This window comes from Lissotriton vulgaris, chromosome 1_1, assembly GCF_964263255.1.
Source record: "Lissotriton vulgaris chromosome 1_1, aLisVul1.2, whole genome shotgun sequence".
Lineage (NCBI taxonomy): Eukaryota > Metazoa > Chordata > Amphibia > Caudata > Salamandridae > Lissotriton > Lissotriton vulgaris.
The window spans coordinates 142,894,222-142,911,714 of record NC_141685.1 but is presented as its reverse complement, the minus strand read 5'-3'; the positions used below and the strand labels follow the sequence as shown (position 1 = coordinate 142,911,714).

Here is a 17,493-nt window from a genome sequence, read left to right as displayed (position 1 = left end):
TCATTTGATTCGCGAAAGATTGAGTACGTGGAACAGTGTATGTTTGAGCCGAAATCCAGACAAGATATGTTTGAATGGATACGAATGTGGGTGAAAGAAGTACGTGAACGAGAGAGGCGTGAGCAAGCGTTGATTGAGAAAGAGCAGCGGAAGAGTGTGAATGAGAAAGCACAGGAGTTGAGAAAGAAAGAAGTGAAAGAATTGGAAGAGAGACAGGAGAAGGAATGCAGATTACAGATATCTGGCCAATATGCTGTACGGCAACCTCTCTATCCTGTCCTTAATAAACCACAAGATGATTTTTTGTTATTAGATTGTTCTCCGCCTCCGTATGCCGTTCCGTCCGCTCCGTCTGGCGAAGATGAGGATTCCGATTCGGACCAAAAGAAACTAGGCACTCGCTCTATGCTGTTGGTCGATTGTGCGTCCGAGCTCAGAAAGATCGCTCGTCAAGCACTTCGTGATACTATTTCTGTTTCTAACATTTTAGACAGCTTAAAGGGGTGGCAGGAAAAGGAACAGATATATTTTACTGAGTCCCTTGATGGAGAAGTTGTTGAGATGTTTCGGAAAGTTTCTGGTATTTTAGAACCTGATGATGTAGCAGCCGATTGTAAGCAAATGCGTGATTGTCTTTTTACTCTCCTCCATGTGGCTGATGCGATAAGGCGGTTGCTCAAAGTACGAACTGTTGCGATCCGTATGCGAGAGGAGAAAATGAAAGCAGATGCAGCTGCACGGACGGTTTCGGCTGACGGAAAGCAATCATCTATCTTTGAAACAGATAAGACCATGATAGTGCATGCGAAGCCTATGCGAGAGGCAGCGCCTTTATATGTTCCTCCAAAAGGAATGGGTACAAGTGATTATAAGAGTTCTGCTGATGCTAAAGGCTATTTTATTTATAATTGGGTATACACTCCCTGGAATAGGGCAGAGGTAATGGCACTTAAAGCAGCATTACCTGACCCGCGGAAAAATCCAGCCGCTTTCCATGAGGAAGTTGAGGGTGCTATTAACTCTTATACTATGACTTTGGCTGACATTGATTTATTTTTCGGGTTCATATTACCGCTTGAAATGTGGAGGAAAGGGAACCTGCGAAAAAGCTGTGTCGATTAATATTAGATCTTCCCGCCGCGATGTTAACTAAGTTAAAAACGATTATCCCCCCATAAAAGATTGATTGGACTGTTCTAGCATCGTGTAAGCAGAAGGTAGATGAATCAGTTTCAGATTTCTTTACGCGCTTTGAGGAACCCTTTCAAGATTTTAGCGGCCAGTTGCTAACGGACGATACGGGCCGACATTGGTTTGTAGATAAATATGTCGCAAATTTATTACCGGGAGTGGCTAGTCGTTTGAAAGCTAGTGAAAGCTCTTGGACTACCTCTTCACCGGCATCTCTCTCGACGATGGCTCAATATTATGACCACCAGGAATAAGAAGCGAAGGGTAGTGAGGATAAGAAGTCTAAGGAGTTAAAAACAAAGGTCATGTTAGCCCAAGTATATGGTCCGACTCCTAGGGTCCATGGTTCTTCTTACGCTCGAATTTGGCTGTTGATCAATGTGCGTATTGTAGGAAATTTGGGCATTGGGCAGCTGAGTGTCCAGCATTGCGCTTACAGCAGTATACACGTGGTCGGGGACAAATGAGAAATCGCGCGGGATATTCAGGGCCATGGGGAAATACGAATGATCGCGCTAGATTTGATTCTAATGCATGAATACAGAACGGGTTCAATACTTTTGACAGACGTAATCAATATTAAATGTTTGATTATGCGCAGGCTGATTTACATGATTCTGCTTATGCATAGGATTGCCTAGGATGGGGTAAGGAATTAGTTGAAGTTCCAGTAGATCAGAGGGGTACTTATGTTACAGCACATGTTTTGGGTTCTACTGATCAGTTACTGGTCGATACAGAAGCTACTCGTAGTGATCTGTCTAAACAATTGTTTCCAAGGGCTCCCCTGTCTGGCTTAACGATCACATCGATAAGGTTCGATGGAACACCTTCCCTTAGCCCATTGTCGCAACCACTTGCATTTCATGTTGATAAATTCATTGCTCCATGTCTGTTTTTGCTTTCCCTGAATACACCAGATAATATTGTGGGTCTTGATATGCTCAAGTATTTCAGAGCTACAATACGATGTTCCCCTGAAGGAGTACGTGAGATTTTGAATGATAAATTACCCTGTAATGGAAAGAGCTTGCCTTGTTAAAGAAGATACTGCATTAGCTTCCCTCCCTGAAACTTTGTGGGCTACTTAAATACTGATGTGGGACAGATGGTTATTCCACCGGTGCATTAGTGTAAAGGAGGGAGTTGTGTAACCACGTTTGCCTCAATATAGAATTTCACAGGAGGGTGAGGAAGCACTCACACAAATTGTACAGGATCTTATTGAAGTTGGGGTTGTTGAGGAGGTTCCATTTAATGTCTGCAACAGTCCGATTCTCCCTATTTTGAAAAAAGATACTGACACTAGAATTTATAGATTCATAATTGATTTGCGAGAAGTGAATAAGATAGTAGTACCACAATACACAGTGGTTCCTGACATCACGACACTTCTTACTCTAGTTCCTCCAACTGCAACTACGTTCTCTGTTATAGACTTGAAGAACACTTTCTTTTCGATCCCTATTCATCCTAAAAGCGGATATTTGTTCGGTTTCACTTTGAATAATCGATCGTATAGATTTTGCAGAGTTCCTCAAGGCTATACCGAGAGTCCTAGTATTTACAGCCAAGCATTGAAATGACAACTAGATTCTTTTGTTCTGCCTGAAGGTGTGGCGCTCATACAATATGTCGATGATATCTTGTTGGCAGCCGATACCCCTGAGCAATGTGAAAAATGCACTCTGCCTTTGCTTTCCTTCCTTGCTTCACATCATCATAAAGTATCACGAAAGAAATTGCAATATTATGGACCAAAGGTAACCTATTTAGGTCACCTTTTGTCTAAGGAGGGACGTGCACTCACATCAGATCGTATTCAGGCAATTTTAGACACACCAGTACCTTCTACACTTAAAGAAGTTTGTGCATTTCTTGGTCTTACTTCCTTTTGTAGGCAATGGATATTAGGATTTTCATACATTGTTAAGCCTTTGTTAGCACTCTTGACAAAAGATACTCCAATACCCCTTCAATGGACAGATGAATGTGAGAATGCTTTTCGACAGTTACGACAAGCCCTTTGTTCAGCACCAGTGTTAGGTACTCCAGATTACACAAAGCCTTTTACATTGTACGTACACAAGAGAGATGGATGTGCATTGTCAGTTTTAGTGCAGACACATGGCGATAAGCAACGTCCTTGTGCATATTTTTCAGCAGTACTTGATCCTGTTGCTCGAGCATTGCCTGGATGTTTTCGCTCAGTAGCGGCAACATCTGTGTCAATACGCCAGAGTGAAGGGATAGTTTTGACACATAAACTGTTGGTGCTGGTACCCCATGCTGTTGATGCCCTTTTGAATCAAACAAAGACGCAGCATTTAACTAGTGCTCATATGACAGGATATGAGCTGACGCTGTTAGCTCCTCACATTACACTGAAGAGATGTGCAAAACTAAACCTAGCCACGTTGTTGCCATTTCTGGTGACTCAGCCTGAGGCACAAGAAACACATGATTGTATTTTTCTGACTGAAGAACAGACAAAGGGTCGTATTGATTTGCAAGGTACGCCCCTTCTAGAAGTAGATGGAGAACTGTGGGTTGATGGGTCTTGTCTGAAGTTGCCAGATGGTACAACTTCAGCCGCATACCCAATTACCACACTTCACACGATAGTAGAGACAGCTCGCATACCACAGAAGTCAGCTCAAGCAGCGGAACTAATAGCTTTGACACGAGCATGTGAGCTTAGTACTGATTTGTGTGTGAACATTTATACAGATAGCCGCTATGCTTTTGGAGTGGCGCATGATTTTGGCCTGCTCTTTAAGGAAAGAGGCTTTCTGACATGGGATGCAGATAATGCACGGAGAATTAGTGCATAACCTTTTGACTGCGTTGACATACCCAAAAAGAATAGCTATTGTGAAATGTAGTGCTCACAAGAAAGTTACAGATAAGGTGGGACAAGGAAATGCCTTTGCAGATCGAGTGGCACGTGAGACTGCGATGCAGCCCAGCACTACTTTTATGTATGTAGTGAAGTCGCAAGCTGAGCGGTGGCACGATGCTAGGCAAGAAGTATTAGAGATACAGCGAGACGCTTCTGAGAAAGAACGGGAGCAATGGTCTAAAGATGGAGAGTTGGATGATGAAGGTTGTTGGCGAAATAAGCAAATGGATAAATGGAAGTTGCCCATAGCTTTTGTACAACCTATGGTTCAGATGACACATGGGCTGGCACATGTTGGAGCTTCAGCAATAGTGAAATTGCTAACGCAAGTTTGGGAGCATCCAGAAATTGCTAGCACAGCTAAGAGAGCAGTACAATCATGTATGATTTGTTTGCAATTTAATCCTGGAAAAGGGACACAATCTGCTGTAGGATGTTTTGCTACACCAAGTGCACCTTTTGAAGTTTTGTAAATGGATTATATTCAGCTTGAACGCTGCAATAATCTGAAGTATGTCTTGGTGGTGGTATGTGCCTTTAGTAAGTGGATTGAGGCGTACCCCACAAAGGACAACACTGCTATTACTACGGCAAAGGTGCTTTTGAAGGAATTCTTTCCTAGATATGGTGTTTGTAGACTTTTGTGGGGTGATAACGGACCTCACTTTATAGGGAATGTTATCAAGTATGTCCTGAAAGGATTAGGGATCAAACAAAAGTTCCATGCGGTGTTCCACCCGCAATTAGCAGGATTAGTGGAAAGATACAATGCTACTTTGAAGTTGAAATTAGTGAAAATACAGGCTTCTACTTCTTTGACTTGGCCAGATGCGTTGCCACTGGCATTGTTGTCTATTAGATCAGTGCCGCATTCCCAGACAGGTTTCACTCCCTACGAGATTGTGTTCGGGAAGGCCAATGAATGTCTGGGGAGTTCCTAAACCAAGTTCTGTATATGATGTACCTTGTGTCTTAAAGAAGGACTATTTGGCACAATTAACTGATAGCTTGGTTTCTATTCATCAACAGGTTCAAGAAGCACTTCCTGATAGATCTACAGGTGAAGGCCATGAACTCCGACCGGGTGACTTCGTCATGGTGAAGTCATTCGAGAGGTCGAGCAGTCTGGAGCCGAGGTGGCGCGAACCGGAGCAAGTATTACTTGCTACGAGGACAGCGGTTCGGGTCACAAATCGGAAGAACTGGGTCCACAGTACTCACTGCCGGAGAGTACTTCCTGCCTTGGTGGAGCCTGCTGTGTTGACAGACCATCAAGAAGTTTTGACTGCGGAGAAAGGCCATGCCGTGACACCTGACGGATCGGAGGAGTTCTTCCCGGACCCGACAATCCACGGAGCATAGAGATATAATTTGAGGCCGAGGAAGAAGTTTGCAGTACCTGTGAAAGTTGTCTGAGCATTCCCTGGGTCAGTGAAACAGAGAGCCGATGTGGCAAGGGGGGGGGCTGATCAGCCATGCATTAGAGTAGTGACACCCGTCTTGGCCCGTGGTGAAGAAATCAACGGCTACCCAGGGGTAAGAGCTCTGACGACTACTTTAGTTTCTGCAAGAATTGTCTAGTGCTGTTATTGAAATGGAGAGAAAAAAGATTTTTTGTGCTGTAAGGTTTATTGCTGCTTGGTGATTATGGCGATAATCACTTGGTCTGCTCGTGAGTTGTTTGTTACTACTACGCCAATACCGGAGGAGCACTTCTTCTTTACGCTCCCCTATCTGGAGCAGAAGAATCGTCAATCTTATCTCAACAACACTTTTATTCAGATGCTGCATCATACTCATAATGCTACAAACACAACCAATTGTTGGGTATGTGGGATGATGCCTGCTCATCAAAAGAAAGGAGGAACACCTTTTATACCTCTTCCTTTCTCACATAATGGCTCTTGTCGAGCCTGGTTCACTCTCTTGTTTGCAACCAGAAAGCCTACAGTAGGTGGACTTATTTTCCGTTTGAATAAAGAGTGTTATCAAGACAAAGATGGGTATCCTCAAGATAATGGAACTAAATGGGAATGGGAGGAATACCGACCGGACAATATTTCAACGCCATATGCCTTCACCAACACAAGAGACTCTGCCGAAAGTGAACGCTTTGTGATTTTTGTTACAAAGACTAAAGCAAACTTATGTGTACAAAGTGTTGGACAGATTCATGTTGGAATAAGTGACTGCATTACCGTTTTGAATATAGATGGAATAAATGATAGTTCTTTCCTAGCTTCACATAACACATACTTTGTATGTGGCAGTTATGGGTATTACCGACTACCAGCTGGGTGGTCGGGTGTATGTAATGTATCGTTTTTATTGCCCCCTGTATTTTTAGCACCTGCATCATATCTTCAAGATCTTAAATTGTTTATATTACTATGAATCGGTATAAAAGGACATTAAGTACAGATGATGTAGATCAAACAGATACTAGTTTACAGCAATATGTGGACTTTAACCTAGGACTGTTCTTTTTTGTAGGTGCTGCATTAAATAGTAGGAAAGTGCGACGATTGACTAGAGTTGTGGAAGCTGTTACAAATCAGGCAGCTATAGCACTTGGAAATATTACTGAATAACTGAAAATTGCTAGAGCTGTTGCACTCCAGAACCGGATGGTGCTAGATGTTATGCTTGCTGACCGAGGTGGTGCATGTCGCATCATTGGTAGTAGTTGTTGTGTGTTCATCCCTGATCACACACCGTCAGTGTATAATGCGATAAATAAACTCCATAAGATTGCTGCAGAAATTCATACAGAAAATGGTACTTGGACTTTTGCCAGATGGTTTTGGACTCTAGTTTCTGCTTGGCGCTGGAAAATATTGACTGACCTGTGTATCATAATTGCGATAATCTTTACATGTTGTATATGTGTGCAATGTGGTCCAATATTATGCTCTATGTGCATTACTGCTTGTATACCAGCTAGGAGAAATAATGCAGATATGAAAGTACAAAGTATTTTAGACAAAGAAGTAGCTGAAATGAGGAAAATTGATATACAGGATGAATATTTAGACTATCCCAGGAAGTCGAATGTCTTCAGCTAATGCTGAAAGGGTTGTCTGTTGTAATTTGACAGAGATTAGATTTAGCATTAGCAGAAGACATGCTGTATTTGGCAACTATCGTAACAATTCAGTCGACTCCATTTTGTATTTGCGGAAGCCTTTTGTCTGTCATATGCTGCCATGTGCTCACTGTGTGTTTTGTCCTAATTCCTTGTTAACTGCGCTCGAAATCTGCCCAGCAACAGGCTATATTTAGTATCTCCTGTTTTAGCGCATGCCCAGTAGAGTCTGCAGCGGTTAGTAATTAGTTCCAGATAGGAATGTGTCATCGAAGGTCTCGAGAACCGTTAACTCCGCCCACTCATCGATTGTGCTTCTAAAATGTCCTTATATGTACACAAAACTAATTCTTGTGTTTTGTACCGCCTTCTTTGAGCCCCCTCTTTGTGTATAAAAGGGGGCCATGTGCTTTAGTTCGATGTGCTACTCCATACAATACCGAAGGGTGTTGTGTGGACTGTAGTACCACCTCCGGAGGTTAATAAACTATACTTTTCTATTTTCCAGTGTCTGTGCCAACTTCTTCCTATGGTCTGAGGACTTTGTGCAGAGAAGGGCGAACCCCTTGCACTGGTAGGCCTTGCTGAGGTTTACTTCTACACTGGATAGGCCGGACCTCCACTGCACCCCCAGCCCAGGACAGGTCTCTCCTCCTTAGCACAGTACAGACCTCACCTCTTCTGCACCCCTGGACAGGTGTCAGGGTGCATCAAAAAGTATTTAAAGCTCTTCTTTGTCTCGCAGTATCTGCCATTGAACCGGCATTGCAAAGATCACCCGCTCGCAAAAGGTCGCGGGCCATTATAGCGCGGAACCGGGCATTCTCCCGTATACTACCAACAGGGAGGACCGCGGTGGAAGTTGCCGGTCTAGTCCTGAGTTCCTGGACACGGGTGCGAGGTCTAGACCAGCTGTGAAGTGCGCCGGTTGATTTTAGAACCGAGGCACCAATGGATTTTCAGAGATTAGTCATGTTCTTTCTGTAGTCTAGTTAGATAGAAATAGCGCAATTTTGTGCCAGGCTTAGGCGCGTGTTCGAGCGCTTCGGTGCGTCGGTTAGTTAGTTCGGTAATTTAGAACTAGAGAGAAATACCAATTTAAAGTAAATAGGAAAAAAGAAATATAAAGAGAAGAATTAACACTTACCCATTGAATACTTCAGTTCCTGATTTCTTCGTTGCTTGGTTGATGACGGAGGCTCCAGAAGGTTTCTAAGGGAGAAGTAAGAAGAATTCAGAAGATAAGAAAGTAAGGCATTGAGTGAATGAACTAATGAGTGAAAAAGAATAAATGAACTCACAGAGTTAAAGGGTGCGAAAATGTTGTTTATAATGCAGGTTACCAAAGAATACAATACTTATATTGAAGAATAGATTAGGAGCAAAAGCCATAGGCTCTCTGGGTAAGGAAATATATATATATATATATATATATATATATATATATATATAGTAAGAAAGTGGAGAAGGAATTGAAGGAAATTAGTAATGGTGTGCTTTTCTGTTACATCGATTTCCACTCATGCTTGAAGAGAGAGAGGGAGTGAGAAAGGCAAAAAAAGGAGTACGGCGGAAAGGAAGAAGTAGAGTGGAAGAGCCAGATGGTCAGGCAGTCTCTTCTCTGTTCCATTCCCCTTTTCCCCGGCTGGGTTCACACGGCCACTAGTAAACTCTTCAGTTGGTGGATGTGGGAAAACCAGTGGTGGAATTTGGAAAATCTCATAGTTCTGCTCCGGATTTGGAAAATCTCATAGTTCTGCTCTTGGGAGTGTTGGCACTGTGAGTAACCACGACCCTTAACAGAGTGAAGTGCCCATGTCAATAGTCACCTGAGCAGAATGGCTAAAGGGTTCAATTAAAAAAAAATTGGAAATATTCTTAAGGAGATTCAACAAGAGTTGATAGGAGTCAGGGAGAAAAATAAGGTAATCAAATTTTAAATGAAGGCCCACATTTCTTAACTGAGTGCTCATTGTACTTCATGTATCGGCCCACTGTCTTCCTAGATGCACAATCTTGTAGAGCTTCCATCTTGTCGTATCTCAATGGAGACGCAGCTTCGTGGTCAATGCCCTTGGTCACCCAAGACTCCCCAATTTTATATAACTTCGAGGAATTCAAGAAAGAGTTTTTGTGAATTTTTGATCGTCGGATAATGAATTACTGGAGTTGAGGCAAGGGAATCGAGAGCTTGTCACTTACCTGGCCCAATTTACCAAACTTGTTGTAGAAACTGAATAGCCGGAGGCCAAAAGGGCAGCCTTGTTCTATCGGGGTTTGAAAGATGACTTAAAGGATGCTGTGTCACAGATCCCAAATCGCCCTACAAAAGTTTCAGCTTTGATAGACTATCGACAATCTCAAAAACGAGATCAAACGGAAAAAAGGGGTGAAAGACAATGCAAATTTCAGCCCAGTGTACCACGCTTCGACCGGGTCAGCGCAGAGGTTGTTAAATCTGGTGATAAAGGACATGGAGTCGAACCTATGCAAATTGGAACTATTAGAGGCCCCCTTTGCAAAGAAGAGAAAGCAAAGCGGTGACAGAATAATCTATGGCTTTATTGTGGCATCAGTGAACATTTTGTAAAGAAATGTCTCAAGAAGCCAAAAACCTTCAAGAAGGAAAACTCTCTGCACCACTAGTAGGAGTTGGGCTGGTGGTTGCTAACAAGGATACAACTCCAATTTCTCATCAAGTGGCCAATATTCTACAATCTTCCGCTCCACACCTTATTCTGACGAGGACCCTAAGATTTCAAGACCGAGTTCTTTCAGGAGTGGCCATGATGTTGGACTCCGGTGCTACGGGGAACTTTTGTGACCTCAAATATGCCTCGAAAATTGGTCTGAGGCATTACCTAAAGAGAGAAGTGAGGCAGTTAGGGCTGTTGAGGGTACAAATGCATCTTCCAGCCCAATAACCAGTCACACAGAAGTTGTGGAACTTGTCTCTGTTGAAGGTCAGAAGGAAAAGATTCAATTTAACTTGATCGATGCTCCGCAGTTTGGAATCATCCTGGGTTTGCCCTGGTTAACTGAACACAACCAAGTTATTGGTTGGAGAATTGCTTCAGAGAAAAGCAGAAAGATCAAGATGGAAATCTAGCAGCTTTATTATGCAAGCAAAAGATGATGGTGTGCGAGGTGCAAACTGAGTCTTCCGGTAGAATAGCAATAGTTTGCTGAAGTTTTCAGTGAATTGGAATCAAAGAAGTTGCCCCCACATCATTGGTATGACTGCAAAATTTGATTTGGAACCTGGATCTAACCTTCCTTGTAGCGAATGTATGCGCTTACTGAAGCTGAAAACCGTCATCCTAAAGATTACATTCAGAAATACTTAGAAAACGGGTTCATACGACCATCACAGTCCCCCGTTTCTTCACCGTTATTTTTCATTCCGAAACGTGACGGAGATCTGAGAATGTGTATAGATTATCGTGCCTTGAACAAGATTACAATAAAGAATCGTAATCCTCTTCCCCTGATTTCAGTTCTTCTAGATCAACTAAAAGATGCCAAAATCTTCATGAAGTTAGATTTACACGGGGAGTGCCATTTAATTTGAGTGAGAAGTGGAGAGGAATGGAAAACAACATTCAGAACAAAGTATGGATTATATGAGTACCAAGTGATGCCCTACAGTTTGAGCAACGCTCCTGCAGCCTTCCAGTACTTCATTAATGATGTCCTGAAGGAGTTCATTGATCAATGCACTATTGTTCACATCAACAACATTTTCATTTATTCCTCATCAGAAGAAGATCAGCAACAAGTCAAAAGAGTTTTGCATTGCCTGAAGGAAAGCAAGCTTTACATAAAACTTGAAAAATGCGCTTTTGGAGTGAAACCTGTGGATTTCTTGGGAATTGTAATTGCTCCAGAAGGTCTTACCATGGATGTTAAAAACATTGAGGCGGTCTTAAATTGGCCTCCTCCAACCTCTGTGAAAGAAATACAGAGCTTCATCGGGTTTGCAAATTTCTATCCCAGATTCATTCAAGATTTTTCCCTGAAGGGTCCTCCAATTACTAAATTGCTATGGAAAGGAGTACCTTTTCAATTGTCTGCTGAGGCAGAAGATGCTTTCCAGTTCTTGAAGAAGAGTTTTACCACTGCACCAATTCTGCTGCATGCGCATCCTATTCAACCATTTTACCTGGAGACTGATGCTTCTGAACAGGCCATCGGAGAGGTACTTTCAGAGACAAAAAGAGACCGAACAGTTGCATCCGGTGGTATATTACTCTAGAAAATTGCAACCAGCGGAATTAACTTATATTATTTCAGATAAAGAACTCCTCGCTATCAAAGATGCCTTCCAAGAATGGCGACATTACCTTGTCAGAGCAAAACATGTGGCGACGGTACTCACCGATCACCGGAATCTTCAGTTTCTGAAGTCTGCCAGAACGCTCACACCATTCCAACTTAGGTGGTCCCTGTATTTCACCAATTATGACTTTGTAATAACTTATCGGCCAGGAAGAAATAATGGAAAGGTAGATGCCATGTCTCGCATTGGCATGGATGGAAGAAAGAGTCCCATCAGTGATCAAAAGATAATTCCCGAAACTAAGATCGTTGGAGCCACTAGTGAGAAAACTCTCGTAGACAAGGTCAGTCAGTCAAAAATTAACTTTATTTGGTTTGTCACAACCATAAAGTATACATATACAAATTTCAATTTAGTAGAAAAAAAATAAAATTCATTTTCTTAAAATAGATTTCTATTTTTTCGGTTCGTAAAAAGTAAAACATTATTTTACAGTCCCCACTTTTAAGTTAATTCGGTCTTTGAAAGCAAAGTCTCTACTTTCTTCATAAATTTCACCCCGCGGCATATTAAAATGTTCGAACCCGCTCCCATCCAGCTGGTAACAGCCTGCCTGCAGGTGCGGATATGAAGGGCATTTAGAACTGATTTCAGCAAAGTTCTTCTCTCATCTTTTATTGACTCGCACGTACACAATAGATGGCATTATGTTTCCGTATGGTACCCGCATAGTCTACATCTTGACTTTTGTTGTGTGTTTTTCCAAGATGGAATCAAATCTTTAGAAGAATGGTCGCCCAGTCTAAAAGCCATAAATTTCATTTTTAAAGATAGCCGAAAGTGTGCCACGAGGTAAGGTTGCGGTTTTAATCGTTTATATGAATTTAATACAGTCCATGCGTGTCGACATTTGGCCAAAGTATTTTTGTCTTCTATCAGAGATAGAGCTTTTGCGTTTAATTTACAAATCTTTTTAAAGGACGCTTCTTCCAGTTGGCTGTTCCAGATTTCCTCTATTTTAAGAGTTTCTAAGGTTGTGCGCAGATCACCACCCCAAGAGTTTGGTTCTTGTTGATCATATTGTTTCTTGATTTCTAGCCAACATAGGTTATTTAGTGATCCTGGTTCTGCTGATCTAAGCTTCCAGCACCATTTCGCTAAGACTGCTTTCCTTTGTTAGGTTTGATTTTGCAGGCCAAATTCCAATCTTATGTGTGCTGGAGCTGATCCTTTGTAAAGATTAAACACTGATTTATATATTTTTGTCTGGAATGTGTTTAATATATCAATTTCTTTCCCGTGCCATATTTCTAGCCCATAGGAGAGAGATGGTAATACTTGGGCTGCCATTACTTTTAGAAGGGCATTCAAGTTTATTTTGAAGTGTTCTGTAGGCGAAACTCAGTGACTAGGCTTTAGCAATGATGTTTCTTTTTTGATGTAATATGGACATGTTTTTACTTAGTGTGACCCCTAAGTATTTATATGAAGTTTCCTCAATATGTTTGTCCTTTGAATACCATTTAAATGACCGTCTACTTGAGCCAGCCAATCTCACCACTTTCGTTTTTTTGATGTTTAGTTCCAGACCTTCGCAGTCAAAGTACTCCGTTAATTTGGTTATTACTCTTTCAAGGCCTATCGGTGTTTGACTTAAAACCACAATGTCGTCTGCATATTGTAAGAACTGGATGCATTCGTTAGCCAATTTTGGTGGGTGTCTGTTCACATTCTGCAGATGACTTTCTAAATCTGCCAAGTATATGTTAAAAAGGCTTGGAGAGAGCACACAGCCCTGTTTGAGGCCATTTCTTATTTTTAGTTCTGCAGATATTCGTCTCCCATCGCCAAGCTTTACTTTTGCCCACGTTCCGCTATATAAATCTATTATAATATCAATTGAGGTCAGCGGGAGACCCCATGTTTCGAGTTTTTTCCACAGGCGGTCTCTTGGAACTCGGTCGAAAGCAGATTTCAAATCTATATAGCAGGCTAGTAGTCCGGTCTTCCTTTTTCCTGCTCCTTCGATTAGCAGTGCCAGTGCTGAAAGATTAGTTGTACAACCCGTGCCTTCCATAAAACCCGTTTGGAATTTTGGTACTATTTTGGTTTTATTCATCCATTGTCGGAGGTGAATCAATACACAAGATGCGAAGAGCTTTGCCTCTACGTCCATTAGGGCTATCAATCTGTAATTCCCGGGTTCCATTCTACACCCGTTTTTGTATATTGGGTGGAAGATGTTACCCTGCCAGGACTGCGGTATCTTTTTTCCATATATAGATGATTGAATAACGGTGTAAGGTAGTTTGCCCAAAAATCAGGATCGTATTTGAATAGCGCGTTTGGAAGCCCATTGGGGCCTGCTGCTCCTTCCGCTTTCAATTTTTTTTATCAAGGTGGTTGTTTGTGTAACTGTTGTCAGCAGAGTTAGATCTTCTAGATCTGTGCTTTCATGCTGATCATCTTTTCTGAGTCTGGTTGCTATTTCTCTCTGAACCATTCCTTTTTTAAAAGTCTTTATTTATTTCTTTGGGGGGTTGATTCCTGTGTGTGTTATACAGGCTTTCAATATAATGAACCCATGTTGTTTCTCTAATTCCAATGTTGTGCTGTCCACCCGTTCCTTTTGATAGTTTATTAATTATACTCCAGAATTCACTACTATTTGGTAGTTTGCTCGTCCGTAGCAAATCTTCCCAAATTGCCTACACGTGCGATTTTTTCGCTTTTCTACATTCCTCTTTATATTCTTTTCTCATTTTTAATATTTCGTTATTGTCGGCTTCTTTTCCCAGCCTCTTTTCTGCAGCCTTAATTCTTAGTTTTTTTGCAATTTCCCTTTTTTTATCTCTTAATTTAGTGGTGTACCATGGATCTTTGTTTGCTTCTTGTCCATATTTTACTGAAGTTTTTACCGAAAATTTTCCTAGCACAAGTTTATGTAAGTTCTCCCATTTCCTTTTAAGCGATTGGTTTCCAAGGGCCTCCATGGTTTTTACTTGTTCGAGCACCATTTCCATTATCTTGTTTTTTATGGGACCCCTCCATTTAAGTTTCTTCAGGTTGTATATTTCCGGAATAAAGGCTAAAGATTCTATCTTCATTTTTTCCTCGATGTTTATGCTCAGGGTGGTCTCTTGTGGAAAGTGATCACTCTCCGGTCGAGTTATTATTTCAAAATGGTCGACCATCTTTATTAGCTCTTTACTAATTAGTGTGAAGTCTAGTATGGAATTTCTCTTTCCACTCGAGAAGGTGGTTCTTGCAGGTCGATCTCCCTTCATATTTCCATTTAAGATCGTTAATCCTAGTGATTCCAGCTCGTTCCATATTTTTTGAATATTGTTTTTGTCCTGCATGGCTCTTATTAGATTACTATTAAAATCACCTGAGATAAACATCCCATGGAATTGGTAAGTTTTTAGTAAGGTTTTTATCAAATTTAGTAGCGTTAGTAGTTTTTTCACTTTTGTAGCCTTGTCTGGATGGATGTATATATTTATAATCAGTAACTTCCATCCTAAACTGTCTTTGTATGCTTTATTTTCTAATTTGATAACTTGTATCCAATTCACCCCTGGATCGAGTGATTCTGTTTTCCAGTTTAGGTCGTTTGTTATGAAAGTAGATAATCCTCCCCTTGGATGTCCGTACTTTGCAATTTTCGTAGACAAGGTCAAAGAAGCCTTACCTTCTGAAGAAATGCGGAGCTGGGCAGAGAAGGAGTCAACTCAAGAAATTGTCGATTGATTACCGTTTCATTCCAAGGCCTTGTACTTACCAATCAAAGAACTTCAACAACAAGCGTTGATCGACTTTCATGACAGTCCATTGGCTGGTCACCCTGGAATCCATTGAACGGAGGAGTTGTTAAGGAGACAGTTTTGGTGGCCATGGTTGTCCAAAGATATTCGAGTTTATGTGGAAGGCTGTGAGATTTGTACAATGAGGAAGACAAATAAGCTGGCTCCTCAGGGTTTATTGAGACCTTTGCCTACCCCTCCATTTTCCTGGCACACTGACCATGGATTTGATTGTTAAATTGCCTTATAGTCAGGGATTCAGTTCAGTATTACTCATGGAAGACTCCTTCTCAAAAATGGCGCATTTTGTTGCCCTGAAAGGGAAGTCATCTGCAAAACATAGAGCCACACAATTCAATTAACGTGTTATTAAGATACATGGTATTCCAAAGGTTTTGATCACAGATCGTGGATATCAATTTCTATCCCATTGTTGGAAGGCTTACACAAGGGGTTTGGGAATTGAGACACGTTACCCAACGAGTTTTCATCCACAAACAGATGGTCAAACTGAAAGGGCCAATCAAGAGTTAGAAAAGTATCTCAGACTGTTTCTTTTGGATCAAGAGGGAGAGTGGCTTGATCTTCCTTGGACTGCAGAGTTTGCACATAATAATGCTAAGAATGCCTCTACTGGTTTTCCCTCTTTCTACTTGAATTATGGAAGGCATCTGAATTCTGAGGTTTCTTCTCATGAAGTGTCGGTGCCTGCAGCACAAAACTTTGTACAGCATCTCAGCAAGGAAAACGAGTCTGCCACCAAGAACTTAATGAAAGTTAAAGAACGCTACAAGCAAAGTACAGATGAAAAAGAAGACCTGAACCAGATTTGAGTACAGGGGACAGGGTATGGTTAAGCACAAGAAACCTAAAGCTTAAAGGAAATAGAAAGTTTCAATCCCGATTTATAGGTCCATTTCCTGTGGAGCAAGTAGTGAATCCAGTCAGTGACTTTCAAACTAAAACCACCACCACAGCTAAAAATACACCCAGTGTTTTATGTTTCTCTTCTTAAAAAGGTTTCGCCCCATTTGAAAGAATTGAGAAACAGAGAACCTATTTTAGTGAAAGGACAAGAAGAATTTGAAGTTAAAAGAATCCTAGTTTCAAAGTCCATTTGATGGAAAATCTTCTATCTTGTAGACTGGATGGGTTTTGGCCCAGAGGATAGGTCGTGGGTGGAACAATCAGATGTTCATGCTCCCCGATTAACCAAGGGTTTTCACTTGCATAATCCTCACAAACCTCAGTCCGGAGGCTTAACCTTGCGAAGGGGTACTGTCAAGGTACAGGAAAAAGAAATCAAAGCTCTTATTTGTCCCGCCGTATCTGCCATTAAAAGGGCATTGCAAAGATTACCCGCTCGCAAAAGGTCGCGGGTGATTATACTGCGGAACTGGGCATTCTCCCCTGTACTACCAACAGGGAGGACAGCAGTAGAAGTTGTCGGTCTAGTCCTGCACTCCTGGACACGGGTGAAAGGTGTAAACAAGCTATGAAGTGCGCCGGCTGATTTTAGAACCACGCACTTCACCAACGGATTTTCAGAGATTAGTCACATTCTTTCTGTAGTCTCGTTAGAAAGAAAAAGTGTAGTTTTGTGCCAGGCGTAGGCTAGAGAGAAATACCAATTTAAAGTGAATAGGAAAAAAATATATAAAGAGAAGAATTAATACTTACCCATTAAATACTTCAGTTCCTGATTTCTCCGTCGCTTGGTTGACGGCAGAAGCTCCAGAAGGTTCCTAAGGGAGAAGTAAGAAGAATTCAGAAGATAAGAAAGTAAGGCAGAGAGTGAATGAACAAATGAGTGAAAAAGAATAAATGAACTCACAAGAGTTAAAGGGTGCTAAAAAGTAGTTTATAATGCAGGTTACCAAAGAATAGAATACTTATATTGTAGAATAGAAGAGGAGCCAAAGCAATAGGCACTTTGGGTAAGGAAATAGAGAGAGAGAGAGCGAGAGAGAAAGAGAGTAAGAAAGTGGAGAAGGAAATTAGTAATGGTGTGCTTTTCTGTTACAGCAATTTCCACTCATGCTTAAAGATAGAGAGGGAATAAGAAAGGCATAAAACGGAGTAAGGCAGAAAGGAAGAAGTAGAGTGGAAGAGCCAGAAGGTCAGATAGTCTCTTCTCTGTCCCATTCCCCTTTCCCCCGGCTGGTTTCGCTTACTACTCCACCTACATCCATTGCCTTGCTTTTACTACTGCCAGAGGCCCAAACATTAA

The 17,493-nt window shown here is 41.5% G+C and overlaps 1 long non-coding RNA gene across 2 annotated transcripts in view; it reads right to left on the bottom strand.

Annotated features, from left to right (window-relative positions):
* The window catches only part of LOC147737830 (uncharacterized), an 81,622-nt gene extending 64,612 nt beyond the window's left edge, over window positions 1-17,010 (bottom strand). Inside the window, exons 1-2 of one of the 2 annotated variants that reach the window (XR_015302638.1) lie at window positions 16,944-17,010; window positions 8,326-8,390 (exon numbers count right to left, since the gene is read on the bottom strand). This is a non-coding gene — a long non-coding RNA (uncharacterized LOC147737830). The remainder of the gene's footprint in view (window positions 1-8,325; window positions 8,391-16,943) is intronic. The other variant, XR_015302640.1, reaches the window with a different exon arrangement.
* Window positions 17,011-17,493: the final 483 nt, after the last annotated feature.